This window comes from Bombina bombina, chromosome 6, assembly GCF_027579735.1.
Source record: "Bombina bombina isolate aBomBom1 chromosome 6, aBomBom1.pri, whole genome shotgun sequence".
NCBI classification, from domain to species: domain Eukaryota; kingdom Metazoa; phylum Chordata; class Amphibia; order Anura; family Bombinatoridae; genus Bombina; species Bombina bombina.
In genome coordinates, this window is record NC_069504.1 from 1,105,274,141 (window position 1) to 1,105,286,902 (window position 12,762).

Here is a 12,762-nt window from a genome sequence, read left to right on the forward strand (position 1 = left end):
GTTTATTTTATAGGTAAGTATTTAGATTTAAATAGGAATATTTTAGTTTATAATATGAATTAGATTTATTTAATAAGAATTTAGTTAGGGGTGTTAGGGTTAGATAGAGTTAATATAGTTTATATAAATACTATAGTAACTATATTAACTATATCCCTAATATAATTAGGGTTAATATAGTTAATATATATAATGTAATAACTATATTAACTATAATATACTTAGGGTTAATATAGATAATATAGCTGGCGGCGGGGTAGGTAGATTAAATTAGGGGTTAATCATTTTAATATAGATGGCGGCGGTGTAAGGGGTTCACATTAGGGGATAGATCAGTTAGATGGTGGCGGTTTTAGGGGCTCACAGTAGGGGGTTAGTTTATGTAGATGGCGACGGTTTAGGGGTTAAATACTTTATTATGGATTGCGGCGGGGGATCGCGGTTGACAGGGAGATAGACATTGCGCATGCGTTAGGTGTTAGGTTTATTTTAGCAGATCGCGGTTGACAGGGAGATAGACATTGCGCATGCGTTAGGTGTTAGATTTATTTTAGCAGCCAGTTTAGGGAGTTACGGGGCTCCAATAGTCAGCGTAAGGCTTCTTACGGCTGCTTTTTGTGGCGAGGTGAAAATGGAGTAAGATTTCTCCATTTTCGCCACGTAAGTCCTTACGCTGTATATTGGATACCAAACTGCGCGGGTTTGGTATACCTGCCTATGGCCCAAAAAACTACGGGCGACGGCAGAAATATACGCGCGTAACTTCTAGGTTACGCCGTATATAGGATACCAAACCCGCGCAAATATTGGCGTCGCCGACTTTTGCGGGCGACGATTTTTATCGGATCGACCCCCCCTTGTTTTAAAGCCCAGAAGCCCTTTTTAAAATAAACCCCCTATATAAGTTTTAATAGTCAGGTGATCACTGTGCTAAAGGGATCACCGGGCAGGAATTAATGTGAATTTATTTGAGTAGAGCCCTATGTGTAGATCAAAGTTACAAAACTTTACCGAATGGCCCTTATATATATAAAAGGCTAACCCCTTCATTTTGCTTTAGAGTTTAGGGGAAAATACATCACATTGGGCTATATTACAAGTGGAGCGCTAATTTATCGCACTCCTATAAACTGGAAAATGTGTCCGTAACAGGTGCGCGATAAATAACCAGCCATTACAAGCCGTACATTATAAGCGCTCCGAAAATTAACCCAGAGATCAGATTGCTGTTTGATTTTCAAAATCTGCCCAATTGCCCCCAAAATACAGTGTAGTGTAGTTCTTAATAAAATAAAAAAATCTAGCATTTTTTTTTAAATAACCACAAGAACGGTGTTTGAAGGCATGAGAACGAGTCTTCCATTGGAGTCTATGGAAGCACGCTCTCATGAGCGCAAAGCTTCCATGCATTGAGAATGCTAGGCCACGTTCGCATTGCACCAAACTTGTAATTCCAGCGCACATTTGCATGTGCTAGCAAATATTGCCCTCACAAAAGCGATATTTTGTGCTCCACTTGTAATCTGGCCCATTATTGTTTATAACCCTGTTTATTTAAAAAAAACTTTTTGTGGTAGTTTTCTTACATTTCATGGTAAATACATAATGGCAAGTTTTGGATCTGCTGGGTGTGCTTCTATGTAGGTTTTGGAGCAGCAGTGCGCTACTAGGAGCTATCTGCTTATTAGTGGCTACATATATGCCCCTTATCATTGGCTAACCCAATGTGTTTAGCTAGTTGTTAGTAGTGCATATCTGCTCCTTCAAGATACCAAAAATATTTTTTACAAAAATGAAACAAATTTGATAAAAGAAGTAAATTGGAAAGTTGTTTAAAAATTTTCAAGTCCCTTTAAATGTGAGCAGCATCTAAAACTTCAAAACAGCTCAGCACATGGGTGAAAAGAAGTGCATGACTCTGTAGCACTGGGTCCTGGGAATCTAATGCTCATTGGCTGATTGGGACAATGCATAGAGAAAGTTGTTTTTATTTAGCACAGGGACATCTTTTTGACCAACACAGACTGCACAATGTCTATTGATCTGACCTGACCCTAAAGTCCATTGATTTCTCCCTTCTGCTAAAGGCGTATTCCTTGTCTTCACCAGACAAGCACTGAGGTGATATTCAGACACTTCCATAAATGCTCTGTACACAATACAACCAGTGATATAAAAGCACATAAAGAATGTGCTCTGCTGTGCCAGAGCATTGTATTAGTGCACTGTGTCATGTAACTATGGGGTCGATCTGGTCAATCGTGTTTTTCTGTGTTTTTTGGAGGGAGATCTGAATTGGAACTATCACAATGCAAACAATAACCCTAGAGATGTGCATTTGTTTTATTACAAATGTAAATTTATAACAAAAATATGATATAAGTTTTGTTTTAATGAATAAACGTACCAATGAAATTTAAAGAAAACAAAAAAATACTGTTTCCTTCAATTTTTTTAGGGGTTAATACTTCAGAGTACTGGAGAGTGGCTCTAGCTTGGTCCTCTTTTTCACTGAGCCCTGGTCACACTAACAGGAGGCTCCCAGGGTCTGCACTAAGGGAGAAAGTCCTTTAGTGAAGGCCCTGGAAGCTGGCTGCTCTAAGTCTAGGGTTGCCACCTCGGCCATGTTTTCCTGGACACTTATAAGTTACACATGCTGCAGGGTGTGCAGGGGGGAACATGTATTGTGCTGTTCATTAGCACTAGTCATGTGATTTCCAGAGGTACAATACATGTTACGCCCTTCTCACCCTGCAGCATGTGTAACTCATAAGTGTCCAGGAAAACATAGCCAAGGTGGCAACCCTATTGTCACCTGTCCGGGATTTACCAGGACAGTCAGGGTTTCAAACTGTGTGTCAGGGTTTCCTGCTAACTCAGGCCCAGACATGCAAACGTACAGATTTAGCTGGTGCCCATAATTGCACAAGCTGTTTGTAAATAATTTCAGTGAGAAACCTAAAGTTTGTGAAAAAGTTAGTCAAAAAGTGAACATTTTTTTTTTTTATTTGATCGTATTTGGAGGTGAAATGGTGGTATGAAATATACCAAAATTGGCCTAGATCAATACTTTGGGATGTCTTCTAAAAAAAAATATATACATGTCAAGGGTTATTCAGGGATTCCTGACAGTGTTCCAATGTAACTAGCGCTAATTTAAAAAAAAATGGTTTGGAAATAGCAAAGTGCTACTTGTATTTATTGCCCTATAACTTGCAAAAAAAGCAAAGAACGTGTAAACATTGCTTATTTCTAGACTCAAGACAAAAGTTAGAAACTATTTAGCATGGGAGTTTTTTGGTGGTTGTAGATTTTGGGGGTCAAAGTTAGAAAAAGTGTTTTTTTCCATTTTTTTTTATATAATTTTTTATAGTAAATTATAAGATATGATAAAAAATAATGGTATCTTTAGAAAGTCCATTTAATGGAAAGAATATGTGTGGGTACAGTAAATGAGTAAGAGGAAAATGACAGCTAAACACAAACACCGCAGAAATGTAAAAATAGCCCTGGTCCCAAACGGTAAGTAAATTGAAAAGTGCTGTGGTCACTAAGGGGTTAAATGCCGACCGCATATCATGCCCGCCAGACATTGATAAATCAGCCCCTTATTCTGAAATTCTAACTTTTTAATTAATATTTTTTTAAATATAAAATTATCATAAATTACTATTTTCCCGCCTGTAACAATCTTCTCTGTCTGTGTCTTTGGTATGTTTTTGTGTTTTAAAATGCAAATAACAGTCTATATTTATGCAAATCAATATACCTTTCTAATTACAGTACTGTACTATCTTTCTGAGGGTACTATGTATACAAAAGTATTAACTTTTTAACTGTTTAACTTCTGAAAAGCACCAAAGCAACAGCTTACTCCTGGGACCTAGATGAGCACATCTGGTGAGCCAGTGACAAAGAAACACGTTTGTAGCTACCAATCAGCAACCAACTACAGATAGTGCATTGCTATTCTTGAGCCTACCTATGTATATTTTCAACAAAGGATTCCAAGAGAATAAAGTACATTTAATTATAGAAGTAATTATTAATGTCTCTTAAACTTGCATGCTCTGTCTAACAAATGAAAGTTTATGTTTTACTTTATCTGATTACCATTGTACAGAAACTCACACACAGTTATAATAATCTTTTTTGCTCATCTCTTATTTATGTCTTTTGTAATCTCCAAACTGTATATAATATTCTAGATGTCTGACTATAACGTGATATAACCCAGTTCCACCATAGAGCTGACCATGCAGTTTCCTCTTTCTCTTTTTACTTTGCCTTCCTCAGAATACACTGAATTAGTTATTACATTCTGGCCCAGATTACAAGAGATTCACTATTAAGAATAGAGCACAATCTGATATTACTAGTCCATGGTAAAAAAAAGTGAAAATTACAATAGCGCTAAAGAATACTCGAAAGTACTAGAAAGCTTAGGGTTAAACTTCAAATAAGGCAATACGGTTCAGGGAGCAAAACATTTCATATAACAAAACAATGTTAATATTTCGGAAAAATGCAGAAAAAATTGTGACCGGAATACTAGTGTCACTGTAACATATATACCGTTTAGTAAAACTACAAACTTGATGGGATTAGAGCAATATAAAACAATAATAAAACAAAGTGGCTAATGAGGACGTCTCCTCTAAAAACGTATATCCGTATAAATGTCTTTAGACACCTGTAGCATAAAACGTTAAATGGGCTCAATACCACCTTTAAAAATGGAATGATTTGTCCATTAATTCAAAATAAAAAATATCAACAAAAACAAGTAGAGAAACGATCTCTTGAACTATAGTTTGTAGTTTTATTAAACGGTATATATGTTACAGTGACACCAGTATTCAGGTCTCAATTTTTCCTGCATTTTTCCTAAATATTAACATTGTTTTGTTATATGAAATGTTTTGCTCCCTGAACCGTATTGCCTTATTTGAAGTTTAACCCTAAGCTATCTAGTACTTTCGAGTACTCTTTAGCGCTATTGTAATTTTCACTTTGTTCATGACTTCCCTTTGTTTTGGTTGTGAGACCAGTCCTACAAATAGCTCTTTTAGGTTTAGAGTGTAGCGTTATTAGTCACTCCTTTTTTCACACATAGTCCATGGTAAAAGAAACATAACTAGAGAATGCTAGCGTGGCCAACGTTTAGCATAGCTCAGATTACAAGTGGTGAGTTATATGCTGCGCTCGAGCAACATATATTCAAGAATCTTTTCAACGCGTATAACCCTGAACTGCAAATACAGATACAGCAGATATTCAGCAAAGTGGTACTTTATTACTGAAGCAGTTAATCGTATTCAGTCTTTAGGCCCCATTTATCAAACTGTGAAATCAGCTTCGGGGCCCCGGCATTTAAAACTGATGCTGCTTAACCTGTTAGCAACCTAAAAGGTGGCGGATTGAAATTATACTGATTCGATTGGACCAAGATGATTGATAGCCCCTGCTAGCGGCCGATTGCTTGTGCAATTTTACATGCGGACAGCGTATGCTGTCCACTTGCAGCAAAGTACAGCGGACATGATTGGTGGTAGAGAATCATGTCTGCCTGACCTATTTTAAATGGACTGGACTTTTTTGATTAAATATTACATTTGCTACAACAAGTTTTTTCGTAGTCAGAGACCTGATTGAGAAGTTGTGATATGACCTGAAGAGGATTGTGCAATCAAGACAACCCAGAACTAACCTAAAACAGATGATGCAGACCTCTGGTAGGTAGGTACTGTTAGTAATGCAGAGAGATGCCAGCTAGTGTACAGGAACAAATGCAAGACCAACAGCTATAGTGGTTGTAAACTAGCTAAGGTCCATATCAGTTGACATAAGAGAAGTAACAGTTTTAGCCAGGATCAATAATCAGGAACTCATCAGAGGTACAAAGCTAGTACTGAAGTAGTAACCAGGTCCAGAAATGGTCAGGTTCCAGAAGCCGACAAGATCCATTTTTGCAGGCAAAAAGATAGTTAAAATCAGAATTAAGGTCCGGAAGAGGCAACTGTAAACAAACCTTTACAATCAAAAGGACTTAAAAAATAGCCCTGTGGGGTCTTCCAAATCTCCATCACCAGAAAAGTTTACACTGGTTTTGACACAACAACATCAAAGTATCTGAACACTGAAAAGAATAGGAATGCAAATGGAAGTAAAAGGGATCTCAGAGGTCTAGTTGCTCCCCTGTCTTGCTCCCTTTAGCTAAAGCAATAGTTGTGCTCCACTTTGTAATACCAGCACACACTAATTAAAAGCTTACAGCAATGTAAACGTGAGCTTGCGTATAAATTGCAGGGATGCATTGCCCTCACAAGAGCACTCTTCCATAGGCTTCAATGGGAGCCTCGTTCTGATGCCATCAGAGATGGCATCAGAACCTCATGCAGCGAAGAGGTAAGTAGCACAGCGATGGGTAGCACTTAGTAAATATATATGTGTATGACTATATACATATATATGTATGTGTTAATATGTGTATATACATTTTATATACTGCAAAATCACTATGCTAGCTAAATATTCTTAAATTGTTAAAATAATAAAATGTTATAAACATGTGGACTTAAGTGTTTGGATGTATGCCAACCCTCTTTGTTGTTTTGTAATTGTTTTGGTCATTTTGGCAGCACTCCCACAATATGTGTGCTAGTATATAAAAACCTTTTTTTTTTTGGTGTGCTTAACCAAAACCCCCCCCCCCCCTTGTGTTTACTTCTATAATAGGGAGTTGACCAAATCCCTTTGGTTAATGCACACCACCCAGCCCAGGAGCCCAGGTGTATTCCAGATAATGTGATTGTGGTATATATATATATATATATATAAAGCTAGGGAGTTTCATTCTGTGCAGTCATGATTTGAGGCATAGCACTGCAATGTTGGAATTTTGTATTTAACATTAGAATCGAATGACTCAGCCCAGCAAAGCTAAACTTATTAATGTTAGGACCAGTCTATTTTGGGACACATTGTAAGTGGTGACTGGCTTAGCAGAATATGGCCATATTGTGTAACTAAGATCCCAACTTTATTTAAAGGTATATAGGCATAAAGTCTTGCAGCATAAATATATGTTAATAATTTTGCGTGACAATGATCCCATTTAAGAATATTTAGCTAGCATAGTGATTTTGCAGTATATAAAATGTTATAAACATGTGGACTTAAGTGTTTGGATGTGCGCCAACCCTCTTTGTTGTGTTGTTTTGTAATTGTTTTGGTCATTTTGGCAGCACTCCCACAATATGTGTGCTAGTATATAAAAAATGTTTTTTTTGGTGTACTTAACCAAACCCCCCCTTGTGTTTACTTCTATATAATCATATAAATATAAATTTACATTACAGGCTATGAGAACACACAGTTCCCATAGACCACAACAACCCACTCCCACCAACTTTAAAGCCCCAAAACTTCCTAGTGCAGTTTTTTTTTATTTAAATTCAATGCTCTCTATTTTGAGGTCATTTGGGGCACTTTTAGAAAATTAACCAGAGATCGGATCTCTGGTTAATTTTTGGAGTGTTCGCAGTAGCAATAACCAGCCACTTGTAATAGCTGGTTAATTTAGTGCTCCACTTGTAATCTAGCCCAATGTGTCTACAGTTATAATGGTAAACTGCATGGTACATTACATTATTGTGAATTAACCCAGAGCTAATTGGTAGCTGTACATTCTAGGAATGCACATTCGTAATGAAAAAGGGATATTATGAATGAATGCACCAGCAAAATATAAAGAAAGCAAAAAAATACTGTCAATATTCATCACTATTCATTAATTTTCTTCAAATCATTTTTTTAGGGGTACAATACTTACCTGCCCTGGAAAGCACTAACCCAGTCCTCTTCTTGCCAGAACCCTGGCCGCGCTAACGGGAGGCTTAACTTTAGTGCAGGTCCTGGGAGCCGAGTGTACTAAGCCTCCTGTTAGAGCATACGGGACACTGGCAAGAAGAGGAGCGAGTTAGCACCCTCTCCAGAGCACATTATGTTAAAGGGACAGTCAAGTCCAAAAAGAAACTTTCATGAGTCAGATAGGGTGTGCAATTTTAAACAACTTTCCAATTGACTTTTATCATTAAATTTGCTTTGTTCCCTTGGTGGTATTTTTGAAAAGCTAAGCCAAGCTAGGCTCAAACGGATTTCTAAACCGTTTAAAACTGACCCTTAGCTCAGAGCATTTTGAAAGTTTTTTACAGTTAGACAGTACTAGTTCATGTGTGTCATATAGATAAACATTGTGCTCACTCCCGTGGAGTTATTTAGGAATCTGCACTGATTGACTAAACTGCATGTCTATCAAAAGCACTGAGATAAGGGGGCAGTCTGCAGAGGCTTAGATACAAGGTAATCACAGAGGTAAAAAGTATATTCATATAACTGTGTTGGTTATGCAAAACTGGGGAATGGGTAATAAAGGGATTATCTATCTTTTTAAACAATAACAATTCTGGTGTGTCCCTTTAAGTATTGTAGCTACAGGTGAACTTTTTACCAGTAGCTTAAAAACATTTACATTTGTTTTAACAAAAACTAATGTAAATGTTTAACTAAAATTCAGTATTATTATAAATACCGAATAGTGCAGCCAACGAATATTCGAGGAAACTAAAACAAAATTTTCTTGGCTGCACAAGTCTAGTACATACTTCCAATAACAAGAATTCAATTGGCTGTATTTTATATAGTACTAAACAAACACTAATGTGTTTTCACTCTGATAAAAAAAACATTTGCTATTGTTAAGAAACATTATGATTCTCCCTCTGAGAAAAAACAGCTGGATTTAATATAAAAGTCACCTCTTAACATTTTGTGTTAGTCATTACTTCCTTACTGATAAAAAGGGTAGGTGTTAGTTTCTGGCCAGGTGCATAGAAAGAAATGACACAATACTGGGGCTATGGATTGTAAAATTTGTATTTGTATGTATTTCTAGTGAATTACATGTACATTTAAACATATATTTATATACACATGTACTGTATATATAACTTTCACTTTTATAGAAAATACACATTTTCTCCCCTTTAATATGTGGTTGAAATAGCTTATTTTACCCACCCACCGACATCTATACTGAAAATATTAATACTTATGTATTCTCTAAAGAAAAACTATGTAGACAGCAGGAGCCTAGTGGGAATAAGAGAGAGGTTCTAAAATATTAATTTTCCATTGCTTTCTCTAATTATCATCTTCTGTTTATAGACAAAGAGTTAAGATGAGAAGGTTTTTGTGCATACATTGTTAAGATAAGGATGTCTGTGCTTTTTGTAAGCTCAGCCCATTTAAATGTGTTTTAATGGGCAAACAGAACTATTTCATATAGAAAAATAAACATGTAAAGAAAATGTCCATACTTTTAATACTCTGCAGTTGGCAAAACAAGTATTTGGATATACATTAAAGGGGAAACAATTTTACAGTATACTGTTGCTTTGAACCTTTAGTTTATGACTAGTTTATAGACCTTTACAAAATTATATTTCATTCTATGGTTTTGTGAAATTATTGTCAATTTACTATTGAAACTTTGTAAATGCAACATCACAGGCAAATATCTTGAAATTAAAATACTGCAGCCTTTTAAATATGCAAATATGTGTTAACTAATTGAGTGCCAGAGACACCTATAACAAATCTGCAATACAGACCTGTCAGTCAAGTGGTTAAAGGGCCATACATGAGCAAAAAGAAAATGTATTTTATTAGTGCACTATTTCTTGCATGTGACTCTTTTTTAGTAGAGCAGCAATGCTACAGGGAGCCTAGGACAAGAGGCATATGTGTGTAACCACCAGTCACCAGCTAGCTCCCAGTAGAGCATTGCTCTTCCTTAGCATACATACTTGTAACAGAACAAATACTTATTGATAATAGTTGGTAAAAGTTCTATCTGAAGCATGAACTGTGATTTTGACTTTCATCTCCCTGTAACCAACAACTGAAATGTTCTAATCTGTTAGAGTGTTTCATTATTTGCACTGTTGGTTCTAACTATGTGCTTAACCCTGTTAACTAACTCCAGAACAGTGATGCACTGCAGGGAATTAGCTGGAGATTGGTGGCTACATCTTCGTATTGGCTCACCAAGTGTGTTCAGGCAGGTCCCAGTAGTGCAGGGGTTAAACACGAAGTGCATTATTAAAAAGTCTTTAACAAATCAGAACATTTTCTTTTTAAACTTTTATTTCCCTTTGAATCCCAAAAGGTTTTTTTTGTAATTCAGATAGAACATACAATTGTAAATAACTTTCCAATTTACTTCTACTATAAAATGTGCTTTACTCTCTTGGCATCTTTTATTGAAGGAGCAGCAATGCACTACTGGGAGCTAGCTGAACACACCTGGTAAGCCAATGACAAGAGACACCAGTCCCCAGCTAAATCACAGTAGTGTATTGTTGCTGCTAAGCCTACCTAGGTATGCTTTTCAAGAAACAATACCAAGTGAACAAAGCAAATTTGATAACAGCTGTAACTGGGAAAATGATGTGCTCTTTCTAAATCAAAAAAGTTTAATTTGGACTTTACTAAAGTCCCTTTAAAATTATGTCATTAAACTGAGACAATTATGGAGCAGGGATAAAAAATAAATTTGTTGTTCCACACTTCAGTACAATTTTTGTTTGGAGTTGAAGGTTTATTTATTGTTAGCATGATTAGCGCCATCTTGTTCTTAACTGCCATTTTGTCTTTGGCATCCATCTTGTCTGAATAATATTTATTATAGCAATCATTCTGTAGAAATACATATTTGTTATTAGTTTGTTAGAGCTAGTTTTGGCCTTGCAGATGTTCTGGGCAAGGTGCCTGGAAATCGCTATCTCTATAAGATGCACACATAACCTTGCTTTGGTACTAGATGCACTTCTTATTATGACTATAGAAATATTGCTTCTCAAAACTCTGCTTTACCTAATTATAATAATGAGCTAGTATTTTTGCTGACAAACACTGTGTAAAATGACGCGGTCATAACGTGTCATCATGTTAACCCTGCTGTTGTGTGTCTTTCAATAAAGGAGAATGGTTTTAGACTTACTGCTGCGTGGTCTGAAGTGCTGTTCTCAGGATATCCTTATCAAATAATATATTCATTTCCAGTTGGTACGGTGTGCCCGAGGCCCAGTCCTGACTGACACTCCCCCCCTGAAAACAACACCTAACAGTTTCTGGTATCAGCTCATGGGATTCGCACTGGGTAAGTAGATAAGTGTTTTTTTTACTCTACTTTCCCTCTGTGAATCTGAACCTAAATTTATTTTTGTAATAGGTGTTGGTTATATATGATAAAGGGTTAAAGGGGTTCCTGCAGTAAAGTGCAGGGTTTGTGCAGAGGTTTTTAACCTGCCGGCACTTGTGATAATCCCTCTAGACAGGTTATAGTCCTGTGCTAGTTTTGGACAGGTGTTGCAGTCCTGTCTGGTGAAGCGCGCAAGAGATAAAAAAGTTGGTATGCATTTGACGGGAGGTTCTTAGTCCCCTGGGCAAGTTGGCATTGCTTTGTTATGGTGAGTTTGAGTCTCATCTGTGTTGAAGTTGTCCCTATACATTCCTATAAGTAGAGTTTTTTGTTACCTATCACTGGACTTGAATTACTATTTGGTGCTTGCTTTCTTTTATTGATATATTGTGCTGTGCTGTGCTTAGAAAATATGTAGGTTATTGCATTTTTAATGTCTACAAAGGGGTTAACAGAAGCATTTCAGGCAGAGAGATATCCACTCCAGAAAGGGAGGGGGATTATAAAACTGTCAGTGAGCACAGCTGTGTAGATTCAGCAAAGGAAAAAAAAAAACTGTTACAGAAATTCCGTTTGTAAAACTCTTTCTTTTGTTGTATGCATGTTTGCAGTAATGTAAAGGAGATTTTGTGTATTTTATGTGTAATGAGTGTTGGTCTGTCGGTTCTCACTGTGTCTGGTATGACATGTAAAATATCTATTGTAAACCAAAACAAACAGAAGATGTATTATCTTGTTTGAAATTTGTCTCAGTCTGCTGGGAAAATGGCCATTCCTTGCAAATTCGGGCACTTTCAAATACATTTTAAATTTGGTGGAAAGTTAATCTTATTGTATTTTTATATGTCTTTGGTATGTTATGAAATATATGTTTAACTGAGAAGGAAAGAGACTGTTAATGTGTTTTCTGTGTATGTTGAAATTGCATAAGAATAAATGTAGGGAGTGAATTTCTGGTATGCGAGATGATATGAGCTTGTGTGTGTGTATCGCTGTAAAAATGACCTTGGTGCATTTTTCTTTCTGTATGGTAATTATTTAGGCTAATTTCTTAGCTGAGAAATCAGACATTGTAATGAGGTATTTTGTAGTGTTATTGTTATAACTTTATTTTATATTTTAAAGTCATCAGCATGTTCTTAATTATGTGTGTTATTAATAGCAGTTTTTAGTTTAAGTGATAATTTGTGTATGCAAATAAAAAACTGTCCACCTGTTGCGGCATATCAATATATTGTTTTTGCAAGTGAACTAATTAAGGGATTTGTGAATGTGCGGATGATTTAGTGACTTTCGGTCATGTTCTGGTAAATGAAAAAAAAAAGATTAACAGGTTGATTTAAGTATGTTGTATTTGCAAGATTTGTGCAAGGAGTTAGTGGAAAAAATAAAATATTATAGGCTGTTATCATTAAATTTATCTAAAAGTATTTGGGTCCGTTTCTGTTGCAAGTAAATTAATTCAGTAAAAGTTTTAATGTAAATGGGTGTTATTT